The following is a 14592-nucleotide window of genomic DNA, read 5'->3' as shown; positions in this document are numbered from 1 at the left end:
AATTATAATACAAAAATAGAAATATCCTTAAATCTCCCACTGTCTTTATGGGTGTGAACCCGCGAGGAAAGTTGACCATTGAGCAGGATCGATGGTTTATCCCTTGAGGTCCATGTGGCAGGGGTGAGGAGTGAGCACCACTTCACCCCTGCCACACGGACCTCAAGGGATAAACCATCAACCCTGCTCTATGGTCAACTTTCCTTGTGGTGTCACACCCATTAGGACAGTGGGAGGGTTAATCAATCCTAAAAACATTCAGTGAAACTAATCCACATTCCCTAGAATAATTTCACAGGTCATCCCTCCTATTCATCCTGAATGGAATGCTCCGGAACCTTCTTTAGGTGCTCCAGCTCCCCAGGGACTCTTTTAGCTGGAACACCTCCAGAAGCACAAAGGAAACAGGCAAGTACAACAAAAATCATAAACTATATTCAATAATCATACCCACTCTTCTTCTTACAGGTCTACACTCTTTACCTTTTTTAAAATAAACATTAAAACAATTGTTATTGTGTCTGGTTTCATTTATCATACAAAACCAAACAAAGCCTGTGTAATGGACTTGCTACATTACAAGGGCAAAACAAAGATTATCCAGGGGCCACTTCTGGCCCCCAATCTGTAAAGCAGGTTTAAGACAGAAACACTGTTATTTTCGATTTATTCAGTCAGAAATATAACAAAACATAATATAATCATAAATAATAAATCATTACCTTCAAAGTGACTGAAAAGGCTCAGGCAGAAGCAAAATGCTTACATTTATGCCTGTCCTTTTAATTATATTATAATAATGTCCTTGTTAATATACCAATAGTAATTAATTAAAACACAGACTGTCAAACTGAAATACCCTCCTCAATTTTGTACCTGGAATAAATATTGTTTTTGTATTTATTTTTAAACAGAATCATAGTAAAACTTTTCATTAGTGTCCCCTCCATCCTATTCCACAGTCTTACTCCACATACCGAAATACAAAAGGTTTTTTTCTTCATACTTTCTTTTTAATGATAGTTTTATGTTAGAAAGAAGCAAGAAAAAGGAACAAACATATAGAACATACAGACCTCACTCAACAGTGTACAGAGCATCTAAAACAAGTCACAAAATGTTGTTAGGGCCTCACAGATTCCGGAGAAGGTGGAAATCTTTTATGCGTTTGCTTTGACATTACAGTGCCGTCTGAGTCAGATACAGGTTATATTTTTCCAGTATTTCTGACATTCATCAGCTGCAAGTGTTAGTGAGAAAGTAAGTCTCTCTACCACATATATTTCATTAATAATGTCAATCCAGTCCAGCAATGTTGGAGGCTCCGCCTTCAACCATTTGCGAGTTATAGCTTTCTTTTCCCCTGCGAGCAGTATTAGCAGAAGGTACCTGTCCGGTTTTCTCAGTCCTTGCAGTAGAAGAAGAAGAAGAAAATATAATTTCTATAGCGCCTCTCAAGATAAAAATCATGAGGCGCTTCACAAAAACCAAAAATGTAAAAATATAAAAAAGAATTTAGACAATGGTTAAAAATATATTTAAGATGAACAAAAAATAGTGTAGCGTCACCGAAGGTCCTCTAATTAGTGGTAAAGGGCATATCTACCCAGCTGGGTCAAGCTGGGTCAAACAGTACTTTTAAATCCACAGAGTAACCCTAGGAGCCACGATGTCTGCTCAAGATCATATCCATATCTGCTGCTGTTCCATCCCAGGAGGAGGACAATTCAAGTCACGATGATAATAATTAGATAATAATAATTAATAAAACTCATAGATCTTATTACTGTTTAATATAATCATCATAAATGATCACTTGGTTCAGTATAATGGTATTTTAATTACATGAAATGAATTTATGCTTTGGGTATAATAATAATGATTATTTATGATTATGGTTGATGACAGAGCTGATTCCAGTGTGTAGTTTAATTCTCTACAATAGACAATTGTGATTAAAAAATGTTAAGAAAGAGAGAGTGAACAAGAAAGAGGGAAATCAGTGGATTCTGAGGAAGGTGGAATAGGTAGGGAGAGCAGAATAAAGAGAGAGTGGTGAAGAAGGTCATACAAAAGCCACTTTGAACAAGTGAGTCTTCAGCTGCTTTTTAAAGGAGACCACTGAGTCCACTGATCTCAGGCTCAGGGGGAGAGAGTTCCAGAGTCTGGCGGCCACAGCAGCAAATGATCTATCACCTTTGGTCTTTAGCCTGGTGCGTTGCACAACCAGTAGGCTTTGATCACTGGACCTCAGGGACCTGCTGGGGGTGTAGGGACTAAGAAGATCACCAATGTAAGATGGTGCTTGTCCATGTAAGGCCCTATAGACCAGAACCAGGATCTTGAAATGAACCCTGAAGTTGACTGGCAGCCAGTGAAGCTGGAGGAGAAGCGGGGGTTGTGGGTGTATTTGGAGGACTTGGTCAGAAGCCGAGCACAGGCATTCTGAACCACCTGTAGACGGTTCAGGGAGGTTCTGGTCAGACACGTGAAAAGAGAGTTACAGTAGTCTAAGCGTGAGGAGAAGAAGGTGTGGATAACTGTCTCAAGTTCAGAGCGAGACAGAATGGGACTCAGCTTAGCAATGTTACTGAGATGGACGAAGGAAGAGCGAACAAGAGAACTGACATGAGAATCCAGGGTGAGAGCTGGGTCAAAGGTCACGCCAAGATTCCTGACAAAAGGTTTGGTGTGAGAAGCAAGCTGACCAAAAGAGTCTAACTTTGGGAACCAGCTTGTCTGGGGCACAGATAGGGATGGGTACCTTTGACATTTGAATCGATCCGGTACTAATTCCCGGTACCTACGAATTGATACTGGTACTTAACGGTACCAATTTTTGATACTTTTGAGTGTTTAATATTTTAAATTCTCTTTTATAATTAAATATATATTTTTCTCAATATATAAGCATATTTGATAAATATCATGATAAATAACATACAACTGTTTGTATTTTAACATCGTCCTTCTAGTTTTATAAGTTGATAATTAAACTGAAGCAAACATCTTTACTGTGAACTAAATTTACTGTGTATCTTCATTCCTTTTACCGTCCTTTTTCTATTGATTTTTCCTACTGGGAAGTTAGAATTTCTGAGGAGAATGCGAACGCACCATTAGATGATAACAACGGTGGCAATGGAAGCTAACATATCAAGCTAACGTTATCTTAAACATTTTATTTAACTGCTGGAGCAGATTTAAACGATGATGCCTCACACTTAGATCGTTGTCACTGGTTTCATCTTCACCCAATCACCCGTCGCATTTAGTTAAGTGAAGCCAAACTTTAGAGCGCGTTCATGTTCTTCTAGTCGGAATTTCGGAGTTCCGAGGAGAAAGTGAACGCACCATTAGTGAAACGGAAGCTAACAAACCAACCTAACATTATCTTAAACATTTTATTTACCTACTGGAGCAGATTAAGATGAGGATGTCTCACTTAGATCATTGTCGCTGGTTTCATCATCACCCAGTTACCCATCACATTTAGTGAAGTGGACCAAGCTTTAGCGTTCGTTCTTTCTACCATGCTGCTCTGTTTACAACTCGCTCGCAGCGACCGATGACATAATGCTCTTGCGCACGCGCAGCTGTCTAGGCAAGTTCTCGTTGTGATGGACGGGTACCGAAATGAGGCACTGTTTCAAATGAAGTGAATCGGTGCTCGGTCGGTACTGTGGAATTCGGTCGGTACCTTAAAAAGTACCGAATTCGGTACCCATCTCTAGGCACAGATGAGGATTTCAGTCTTATCTTCATTCAGCTGTAGAAAGCTCCCAGCCATCCAGGCTTTGATAGAGTCTAAGCAGGTGTGTAACAGCTGCAGCTTAGACATCTCATGGGGCTTAAAGGAGATGGACAGTTGGATGTCATCTGCATAAAGATGGTAGGAGATTCCTTTGAAGGAGATCACAATGCGCTGAAGAGGAAGCAGATATAGGAGGAAAAGCAGAGGCCCCAGCACAGAACCTTGTGGGACACCATGAGTAAGAGAGGTGGTGGAGGACCTAAACTTGGAGACGGCCACAGAAAAGGAGCGCTCAGAAAGATAAGAGGAGAACCACTCCAGAGCAGTTCCTGATAGGCCTACCCAGTCTCTCAGCCTCTCCAGTAGCAGATGGTCAACAGTGTCAAAGGCTGCAGTCAGGTCCAGCAGGACCAGAACAGAACAGTCCCCTGCATCACTGTGAGTCAGAAGGTCATTAGAGACTCTAAGAAGAGCTGTTTCAGTTGAATGAGCTCTACGAAAACCCAACTGGAAGAAATCATAGATGTTATGTTCATCAAGAGCAGCTGTGAGTTGTTTAGCCACAACCTTTTCCAAGATCTTGGGGATGAACGGAAGTTTAGAGATGGGTCTGAAGCTGCTATGGAGAGAGGTGTCAAGACTCGTTTTTTAAGAAGCAGGTGGATTACAGCGTTCTTAAAGTAAGCAGGGACCTGACCAGAAACCAGAGAAGAATTAATAATGGAGAGCACGCTGGGACCGATGGACAGAAAAGCACTTTTAAACAAAGATGACGGTCAGATGTTGAGGGGCATGCAGAGGTCTTCATAGAGTTAACTAGTTTGGTTAACTCAGGCAAAGAAACAGGAGCAAAGCTATCTAGGATGATGGGTCTGGTTGGAGTCGGGAGAGGCAGCGATAAGGCTGAAGGAGAGATGCTAGATCTAACCTTATTGACTTTGTCCACAAAGAAAGACAAAAAGTTGTCACAGTCTGTAACAGAGTGGATGGAGGCTGTAGGAGAGGCAGGAGAGACGATGCTGCTGATGGTGTTAAACAGCACCTTGCGGTTCCCTTTGCTCTGGGACACCAGGTTGGAAAAATAGGAAACCCTAATATCTCTGACTGCAGCGTTAAAGGATGTCAGAAGATCCTTTAGGTGCAGCAGATGGACGTGGAGATGGGTTTTCTTCCACAAACGCTCAATTTTCTGCATTGGCGCTTTAGGCTGCGAAGGCTGTCATTAAACCAGGGAGTAGGGTTCACTTCAGGAACTGATCTGGTTCTGACAGGACAGATGTTGTCCAGAATGGAGAGGCAGTGCTCGTTAAACTGAGAAGTTAAGGAATCTGGGTCGTTATCAGAAGAACAGGGTGGATCAAAAGCAGCAGAATATTTGCTACCTGTGCTCTCATTAAGAAAACGAGAACTAACCACACGGCGAGCAGGAGGTGGGGACGCAGAAACTGACAAGTTAAAGAAAATGCAATGGTGATCTGAAATATAAACATCCTCAGGACAAACACTGTCAGCATTTAGACCCAGGGTAAAATCAAGGTCTAGAGTGTGCCCCCTGGTGTGTGTGGGTCCAGAAACATGCTGGGTAAAGCTGAAGGAGTCCATAAGGCTGGAGAAATTCATGGCAAAGTGATCAGTGGGATCATCAACGTGGATGTTAAAATCACCAACAATCGCCAGTCCGAACAGCTTCACAGTGGAGGATAGAAAGTCACTAAACTCCTGAAGGAAAGCACTGTTTGGATCAGGTGGACGATAGACCACAGCACAGTAGAACGGGTCCTCATGCCCGACTTTAATTAGCTGCAGTTCAAAGGAAGCAAAGTGACCAGAGGTTGAGCTACATGGAAGATGGTCTCTGAAAACAACAGCTAGGCCTCCACCATGACCAGAACCCCGGGGCTGGCTAAGAAAATAATAGCCACTTGGGCAGAGTTGAATCAGACCAGAATAATCAGATGTTTGCTGCCAAACTTCAGTCAGAAGCAGAAAATCCAAGTTTTTAGAGAGAATTAAATCATTGAGCAGGAAGGACCTATTGTTAACAGAGCGGGTATTTAATAGAGCCATGCTGAGTGAGGTGGAGGAATCAGAACCTACAGAAACAGCTGGAGATAGTGGATGTAAATTAGCAGGGTTAGATCCACGGTGTTTATAAAAATCACTCATGTAGGGAACAGGAGGAACCACTGAGGAATGAGGATAAACTGACCTTAAAACCTTGGACGGAGAAACCGCGCCACAACGTGGCCTGGCGGGAATGCGGAAGTGGCGCTCAAGTCACCAAACAAAGGAAAAGAAGCTAGAAGATCACGCCAATGTTTACTAGATAAACCACGCTTTAAGAGAAGTCATTCTCACTTGGATTCCTGCTCGTTTCCCTCTTTTACTCTGACGTTTTCCCGGGACCGGATAAAGATCGCTGGAGGCGCCCTGGTTGGAATCGTCGTTTGGCTCCGGGCCAGTGCGCCACTCAGATAAACAAACAGGGAGGTATGTCCTCGGTGCATCTTGGGCGATCGTGAACGAACGGAAGGACAAAAGAGTCTGGCGATCACAGGAGATGGTAGCAGGGACACTACTGAAGAGGAACGTAGACATGAGCAAGGTGGAAAAGAGGAGGTTAGTGGAGAAAAGTTTGAAAAAGTGGCCGGTGACCGCGGCTAAGCCAAGCACAGGCGCCATCTTGTTACCGACCGGAAGTGGAAATAAAAAAAAAAAATCACATAGATAAAACACAGTGAAATTGCAGGATAAATTCAAGTCCTTAATGGCATTGGTATCTTTTCTCAGTTCCTACCAGTAAGGTGTGATCTTTGTGCAGTTCCAAAAAAACATGAAAGTGTCCTGCTTGTACACATCCACAGTTCCTCCAGCACTGAGCCTTGTCAGTATCTTTGCTTTGCTTACTTCTAATCTCAGGAGTAACAAAATATTGAACCAAGTTTTTCCACATAAATTCCTTCCAAAGACCTGAGCTAGAAGTCATTAACACAGCTTTACATATATTGTCCCAGCTGTCTTCGGTTATTGTTAATTTGGCCTCTTTTTCCCATCTTGTTTTAATGTAATTTGTGTCATCATTCCTACAGGATTGTAAACATGAATATAATGTTGATATCTGCTTCTTTGGAGCCTTTTCTCTACATGAATCGAGTAGGATTTTAACCCGGCCTGTGTCCTCATCCTCCAGGCATTTAACATTTCTGTCATAATAGTGCCTCAACTGGAGGTATCTAAAAAATCTTGTTTTTCCAGATCAAATGGTCACTGGAGTTGTTGGTAATCTTTTAATCCGTTTCTATCTGATATCGTCCAGTAACCTGTCATCCCATTCTGGGACCACTGGGTGCATCTTTTATCCATACTTGCAGGTGTAAAATCGGAATCGTGTGCAGGCCATCGCAAACTCTGGGCAGACCTTTCAGTTTTCTTGTTTTAGAGTATCTTTTCCCATATCCCTAAGGCACCTACATTGAAGTAGGAAGCAGGTCTGCGTCTATTTGTCTTTTAATTAGGGTCCGATCTCCAAGCAGTGATTGCAATGGTGTTACACTATACACTGTAACCCTGAATAAGTTCACTGAACTCAAAATTTATGAGGAAACTGATTACCTAATAATTTTTAAGTTAACTTATCTAAAAACTATGTTTACCATAACCTAAAAAATATGACCTGAATAAAATCAAACTTTAACTACCTCCAACCTATAACTTAAGCACTTAGCACTTTTGATTTTTTTTTCCTGAGTAAATTCATTTTAGAAACTATAGAAAAGACTAAAGCCACTGACCTTCCTTCTCCTGATTTCTGTGACCACTGTCTGATGGTGAAAACATGAAGCAGCACATCTGGCCTGAATGGAGGAGTGACATCAGTCATTCGCAACAGCTGTTAGGAAAAATAAAATCCCAATTATTACATGAATTTTATTAAAACCTTCTGGTCAGACAGAATCTCTGGGTTTGTACATCAGAGACACATGAAAACAAATATGTGACTGAAATTCTCATGACTCCCATCCTTCACCCTCCTCCACTTCCTCATTATACCTTCATTCAGCTCACCTGGTTCCTCTCACCAAGCTCCAGCCAAGCCCTGCTTTCCCCAGCAACCTGTCAGCTTCAATCAGCTCCATTCATTCCACCTGCTCCTGTAATCAGCCTCATCCCATTCACCTGCTTCCCCTGCTATAAAAGAACCAGCCATCCAGTCAACAGATGCCAGATTATTACAGCCTTGCCAGTAGTTCTCCAGCCATCCACCCTGCCTGATCTTTGCCTCTGGACCTTGTTTTTTGCCTGACCCCTGCCTTGCTCTCTGCCTGCCACTTTGACCTTAGCCTGCCTCTGAACCTGCCTCAGCCTTGCCCTCCAGGTACCTCTGCATTAAATAAAGACTTTTTAATATATTTTTACTGTGTTGGCGTCTTCACGGGTCTTCTGAACTCGGTTCATGACAGAATAATCTGGCCAAAAATCTGACCCAACGCTAACACAGCACTTGGAGTATTTTTTTTCTTCTTTTTTCATCGTACCTGTCATGGAGGATCTCACGCTCCTGGAGTTTATGGAGCTAGAGAAGGAGCAGGAGTCACCGTTCTGGGGAACGCGGCTGGCCATCAGGCCAGAGCCACGCAGAGGCTCCACTCCTCTGTCCAGACCTGCTGCAAACGTCTTGTGCAGCGGGTTCATGACCACGCCGCTCCAGCCTCAAACCCCTCCTGTCAGGTCACGACGGCGGCGGTCCCGGAGGTTTTCTGGAGCTGATAAGAGGGTTAATCCTTCTCCCGTGCTGGTGTCGGCGGGTTCCACGGACGGCACCTCATGTTCTGCTTCTGGACCGGTCCCGACGGAGGAGATTGTTCAGGGGATGATGCAGATGGTCGAGGAGGCTGTGTGGGAGGTCTTTGCCAAGCCAACCTGCCCCCACTTACGTCTGCGGGCGGCTGATAGGTTAAATGTCATCTTCTCCACCCATCCAGAGTTGATAGCGGTCCCAGCACTTGGTAATTGCTACCTTTATGTCCGGAGGGTATATGGGTCTGCACTGAAGGATGTCGCCACGGACGGTCTGACCTACTGTGAGAGGTGGTCACCTTCCCCAGAACCCTCCAACGCATCGCATCCTGCTCCAGCGGTGGTCCCGGTGGACGCATCGCATCCTGCTCCGGCGGTGGTCCCGGTGGACGCATCGCATCCTGCTCCGGCGGTGGTCCCGGTGGACGCATCGCATCCTGCTCCGGCGGTGGTCCCGGTGGACGCATCGCATCCTGCTCCGGCGGTGGTCCCGGTGGACGCATCGCATCCTGCTCCGGCGGTGGTCCCGGTGGACGCATCGCATCCTGCTCCGGCGGTGGTCCCGGTGGTCGCATCGCATCCTGCTCCGGCGGTGGTCCGGGAGGACGCATCGCACCCTGCTCCGGCGGTGGTCCGGGAGGACGCATCGCACCCTGCTCCGACGGTGGTCCGGGAGGACGCATCGCACCCTGCTCCGGCGGTGGTCCGGGAGGACGCATCGCACCCTGCTCCGGCAGTGGTCCCGGAGGACGCATCGCACCCTGCTCTGGCGGTGGTCCGGGAGGACATATCGCATCTTGCTTCGACGGATGAGGTCCAAGAGGCCCCGGCCCAGCCTGTCCAAGGGGCCCCGGCCCAGCCTGTCCAAGGGGCTCCGGTGAAACCTTTCCACGAGCCTCCAGTCCAAGGGTCGACACCTCCAGGCTCTGAAGAGGACCTCTCCTGCCCCTGCTCTGAAGAGGACCTCTCCTGCCCCTGCTCTGAAGAGGACCTCTCCTGCCCCTGCTCTGAAGAGGACCTCTCCTGCCCCTGCTCTGAAGAGGACCTCTCCTGCCCCTGCTCTGAAGAGGACCTCTCCTGCCCCTGCTCTAAAGAGGACCCCTCCTGCTCTGAAGAGGACCCCTCCTGTTCTGAAGAGGACCCCTCCTGCTCTCAAGTTCCCCAGTCTCAAGTTCCCCAGTCTCAAGTTCCCCAGTCTCAAGTTCCCCAGTCTCAAGTTCCCCAGTCTGTGTCCCCTCGTAGTCTTAGTCGTGGTCCAGTGTCCCCTCGTAGTCTTAGTCTTGGTCCAGTGTCCTCTGTCACCACACTCCCACGGTCCCGGCTCCTGGTTCCCCGTCGCCGGCCCCCCAGACTCCCACGGTCCCGGCTCCTGGTTCCCCGTCGCCGGCCCCCCAGACTCCCACGGTCCCGGCTCCTGGTTCCCCATCGCCGGCCCCCCAGACTCCCACGGTCCCGGCTCCTGGTTCCCCGTCGCCGGCCCCCCAGACTCCCACGGTCCCGGCTCCTGGTTCCCCGTCGCCGACCCCCCAGACTCCCACTGTCTCGGCTCCTGGTTCCCCGTCGCCGGCCCCCCAGACCCTTCCGGCCCTCCTTCCTGGTCCCCCTCCTCCCGCCCTGCTCTGGCCCTCCTTCCTGGTCCCCCTCCTCCCACCCTGCTCTGGTTTCCTGTGGGCGTCTGGTATCTGCCCTTGGGGGGGGGGGGGGGGGGGGGGGGGGTTCTGTCATGACTCCCATCCTTCACCCTCCTCCACTTCCTCATTATACCTTCATTCAGCTCACCTGGTTCCTCTCACCAAGCTCCAGCCAAGCCCTGCTTTCCCCAGCAACCTGTCAGCTTCAATCAGCTCCATTCATTCCACCTGCTCCTGTAATCAGCCTCATCCCATTCACCTGCTTCCCCTGCTATAAAAGAACCAGCCATCCAGTCAACAGATGCCAGATTATTACAGCCTTGCCAGTAGTTCTCCAGCCATCCACCCTGCCTGATCTTTGCCTCTGGACCTTGTTTTTTGCCTGACCCCTGCCTTGCTCTCTGCCTGCCACTTTGACCTTAGCCTGCCTCTGAACCTGCCTCAGCCTTGCCCTCCAGGTACCTCTGCATTAAATAAAGACTTTTTAATATATTTTTACTGTGTTGGCGTCTTCACGGGTCTTCTGAACTCGGTTCATGACAGAAATATCTAACTTTTGATGCAAAAAGGGCTTAGCTGAGGCTTTGGTGTGATTTTCAGATCTCATTTCCTGGTGAGACCATACTTTACAGCACAGAGCAGTTTCTGAAGTAAATAAAATAATCAGACATTTGTATTTCTGAAAACATCAAGAACAAATATGTATTTTAGCTGCTGTAATGAGGACTCAAACCAACATTCTCCTGAAACATTGGCATCTGTAACACCCCGTTTACGCCACATGAGCTTTAAATAGGTGCTGCTGATTAGCTGAAATGTCAGCCTTGCAGTAGTTTGTGACAATTTGCAGAAACATCCACATATGACACATCTAGACTATTCCTCAAATCATCTGAGGAGAAGTTTTGCTGTTTTCTGACATCTCATCATATTTATCTGTGTGATTCATTAAAAACAAAATGAAGAATCACCCAAAAAACCATTTACTACCACATATAGCATGCATGAAAACAAATTACCATTCATATTGACATTAAAAATTATAATATAATTTGCTTTGCTTTAGTTAAACAGGCCAAATTTGTGCATTACTTGGTTTGTTTTTAACAGAAAAGAGTTGCTTTACCTTCTTTTTTGCTGAGGTTTCGACTACCCCTGCAGTCTTCTTCAGAGCTCGCTGCTGTTGGCGGGTCACTTCCTTCTCCATTTAAGGTAACAACTCTTTTCTGTGTTAAATAAAGAACCAGGTAATGCAGTTGGAAGAAAAACACAGAATGAATGCACAAAAGAAGACCAAATACATTTTTAATGGGGACATATTGCACAAACTCACCTTTTGCATCCTTTGTGCTGCCTTGTCGGTTTTTACTGTTGATACTGTGGACCATCCTTCCTAATAGACTCATGAAGTGGGCGGAATTATCAGGCACAGTTCATAGTTGGTTCAGATCATTTCTCGAAGACAGGTTTGTGGTTTCGATTGGTGATCACAAACTGAAGCAGATCACTATGACGTGTGGAGTCCCTCAGGGTTCGATTCTCAGACCACTGCTCTTAGCACTTTCTAATGTTCTTTCTAGTGTTCTAAGCCCCCCCCCCCCCCCCCCAAAAAAAAGATGCTTCACAACACATCCAGTCATTCATCGATGCACACACACATTCATATGCTGGTGGTGAGCTACATTGTACCACAACCTCCACCAACAGGTAAGGAGTGTGAAGGACACAACGACTGCGACAGACTGAGAGGAGTGGGCACTCTTCCACCATCGCCCCAATCTCTACATGCTCCCCCTGGGTCAGGACTTTTACAATAACATTACCCATCATAGTTATGCAGATGACACCCATATCTACCCAACTATCACCTATAGTGACTGTGGACCCCTAGGCTCAGTATTTGGTGCAAGGTAATGTCTGGATGCAGTCAAACGTCCTCCAGTTAAACAAAGACAAGACTGAAGTTATTGTCTTTGGAAATCAGAAGGATAGGATGGAGGTTATTGCTCAACTTGGCTCCAGAGGAATAAAGACAAAGACCCAGGTTAGATATATTGGTGTCATAATTGATTCAGACCTGCACTTCACTGGTCACATTAAGACTATAACTAGATCAGCATTTTATCATCTTCATCAATTAGCAAGGCTCGGGGGTCACATGACCAGACAGGACCTAAAGAAACTTATTCATGTGTTCATCTCCAGCAGGCTATTTTAGTGGTCTTTTGACTGGTCTTCCCAAAAAGGCTGTAAAGCAACTGCAGCTCATTCAGAATGCTGCTGCTGGAGCCTTAACAAGAACCAAGAGAACACTGAGTTGCTTCTGTGTGTGAAATACACTATCTAAATAAAGTTGACTTGTCTTACCTCACTAACTGTATCTCTAAACACTCTGAAGGTCAGTTTTCTGTCAGTGTTTGGTTTTAGGAACTAAATCAACAACACATTCTCACTCCCAACGCATCAAAAACAAATGCTTGGTCAGCCACCCTCCACGTCAGACCCCTGACGCCAAAAGTGCCCTTTTTCGTCACTTATGTGCAAATAGGGGTTTTTCCCTTTTCTGACTGCAGATCCCAATGCAGCGTAAAACTGACGCGATGGGATATCCGCTGATGCGGCACCGAACCAGCTCATTTAACCGCACTTAAACCTTAACGTTTTGCTATTTATAACCTTCCCCTCACCCTCATCCTAACCTTAACCCTCTTGCTACCTAAAACGTTACTCTCACTGTGATCAAGCGTTTGTTTCCCATGCATTCTGACTGTGAATTTTTGTATTTGCTGCCCAAGGGGAATGTTAGAACATACCATCTGGCGAGGAGGAGGTTACAAACACCCTCTACTTTTAACCTCCACCTTGGTGGTTGAAACCTCTCCCTCGCGTTGGCTCGGTCCAAACCCGACCAATGACGAGGCGGCTCCTGCCGTTCACTTCATAGAGCCGGCTTTTAGAGCGACCGACACATCACTAGCGTGTTCGCTAGCAAGATAGTTAAGGTTAGGATAGGGGTGAGGGGAAGGTTAAATAAGAGGATAAGGTTAGGGTGAGATACAATGAGCTTGTTTGGTGCCCTGGCTGCGGACATCCCATCGCGTCAGTTTTACGCTGCACTGGGATCTGCAGTTAGAAAAGGGGAAACCCCCTTTTTGCACATAAGTAATGAAAAAGGGCACTTTTGGCGTCAGGGGTCTGAGGCGGAGGGTGGCAGACCAAGCGTTTGTTTTTGATGCGCTGGGAGTGAGAATGTTGAAATCAAGCTGTTTCCCCCCCCCAAAAAAAAATAATTAAAAAAAATTCCCCATTTGTGACATCACAACCTGGGAAATTAGCACAGAGGGGAAGTGCCTCACTCCACCAGCAGCATATTAGGACATGGGTGGGCATGGCTCCCTGAAACAGTTCATTCTAAAAGATGTGATTTAGTGCAAAGACCTTCATACAAATGTTTTGTGCCAGCTATTGTACTATTATACCACAAGTAAAGAAATCATAACATGGCTCCTTTAATGTTTTCATCCAAAGGGCTTTCTTTATGTCTGTTAAAAAAACTGAGAATTACAACAGTTGAATTTCCTGCTATGATTCTTACTACAAACATATCACTGAACCTTTTTACTCTTCTTTTCGGCGTGCATTTCAATCGCCTTGGTGAAGGAGAGCACAACTGCTTGTGTGTGTTCGATAGACTGGAGACGTTTGAGATGTGGTGTCTATATCTGGTCAGAAAATCAACATTTAGATGGTCGTTGAGACATTTTCTGCATCATTTTGGACTTTTAACTGCTATTGCTCATTCCTTCATTCATTCTTTCATTCATTCATTCTTTTACCAGCTTGATTACACAAGCAAGGACACAGGGAGCTGATATCTGCAGCAGTGATATACGGGTTGCCAACCCATCAAACTGCATCTCATGTTGGTGTAACGTAAATTTCTTTTTCATCTCAGAAACTGAAGGCCAGGGGAAAATCCAAAGGTCCTATAGCCTGTTTAATCTGTTCTTCGTCTCACAGCTTAGAAGTCAGATCGCTCACAAGAAGAAGCAGCATGAAAACATTTGAGATTTGATGGAGTCTGGATTAAAAATCTGCTTTCAGGTCAGATTTGAGTCATTGTCTGCATCATTTGCAACTCCTTATCATCAAGTTTAATCTAAATGAAAGAGAATTAAGTACAAAACGCATCAGCACCTTCGTGTGCCACTTAATAAAATGATTAATTCAATTGATCATCTGAAATCTCAGCCCTAATGTTCCAGACGTGCACCAAACCACAGATCCACCTGCAGGCCATCCCATTACTCCCCTGAGAAAGAAATCCCCGAGAGTGCTGCTGCATGTGGCACAGGAAGGATGCAGCGCAGCACATTTAATCAGCCAAGCCATCTTGGCATTGGGTGGGAG

Source organism: Nothobranchius furzeri, chromosome 11, assembly GCF_043380555.1.
Source record: "Nothobranchius furzeri strain GRZ-AD chromosome 11, NfurGRZ-RIMD1, whole genome shotgun sequence".
NCBI lineage: Eukaryota > Metazoa > Chordata > Actinopteri > Cyprinodontiformes > Nothobranchiidae > Nothobranchius > Nothobranchius furzeri.
Note: the sequence above shows the minus strand (reverse complement) of the source record.